Below are 1,148 nucleotides of genomic sequence, written 5' to 3'. Positions count from 1 at the left end.
TGGGCCGAGGCTGCGGACTCCAGTGGCTTACTCATCGGCACCACCATCACTGAATCCTGGATGACTTGAGGACGGTTTTTTCTCCATCATCTCAGCAGAGCCAAGCATCTAGGCAGCTTCTGACTATTAGCCAGGGGGCTCGAGGAGTCCTGGATTATTCCATTGCCTTCCGGGTCCTTGCTATGGAGGCCGGCTGGGAGGACCGCCTATTACGTGCAGCCTTCTGGCACGGCCTCAACGAGAACATCAAGGCTGAACTGAACATGAAGGACGAGCCCCCTGACCTTAGCTCCCTAGTCGACTTGGCCATCCGGATCGACCGTCAACAGGGCTCTTTCCGCAAGCAGCAGTCGGCGCAGCAGTCGGCCCCCCGGCCCCATGCCACAGCAGAACCAGTCAAGGCCCGGGCTCTTCCTCGGCTGGGGGTCTCCAATATCAGCACCCGTCGCAACCCAGAGGAACCCATGGACTTCCCCCGGAGGGGCGCCCCCACCGTATCCGCACCGGGGCGTGCCTTTACTGTGGGGCTCTGGACCATCTTATAGCTACCTGCCCGGTGCAGCCAAAAGAGCGGGCCCGCCAGTGAAAGTGGGGACATTGACGGGGCGTTCCTCCAACTCCACCAGGCCAGGTACCAGTTGCCGTCTTCCCGTGCTCCTGGAAACCGCTGGTCAGACGTCCTCCTACCAGGCACTTCTGGACTCCGGGGGCAACCTCATCGACCCAGCCTTGGTGGAGCAACTAGGCCTAACACCGGAACCTCTGCCCCACAACATAGAAACCCAGGCTATCGACGGCCGACTGCTGACCCGCATCACTCATCACACTCCACCACTCCGTCTCACCATCACCCGCAACCACCACAAGGACATCACCTTCAATATTTTCTCCATTCCAGACACGCCACTGGTTTTGGCAATGAACGCCTGTGCATCGACCTGCCTCCTCGCCGGACAATCCACACCCTCGTCACCTGCTACACCACCAGAGCCAGTGGATCTATCTGCCATTCCCTCAGACTACCACGATCTCCAGCAGGTGTTTAACAAACACCTGGCCACGGATTCTCTTCCCCCTCATAGACCTTATGACTGTGCTATCGACCTGTACCCGGGAGCCACCTTGCCCAACAGTCGTCTCTTCCACCT

This window comes from Monopterus albus, unplaced genomic scaffold (assembly GCF_001952655.1).
Source record: "Monopterus albus unplaced genomic scaffold, M_albus_1.0 scaffold71.1, whole genome shotgun sequence".
NCBI lineage: Eukaryota > Metazoa > Chordata > Actinopteri > Synbranchiformes > Synbranchidae > Monopterus > Monopterus albus.
The sequence above is the reverse complement of the archived record's forward strand: the minus strand, read 5'-3'. Positions refer to the sequence as shown.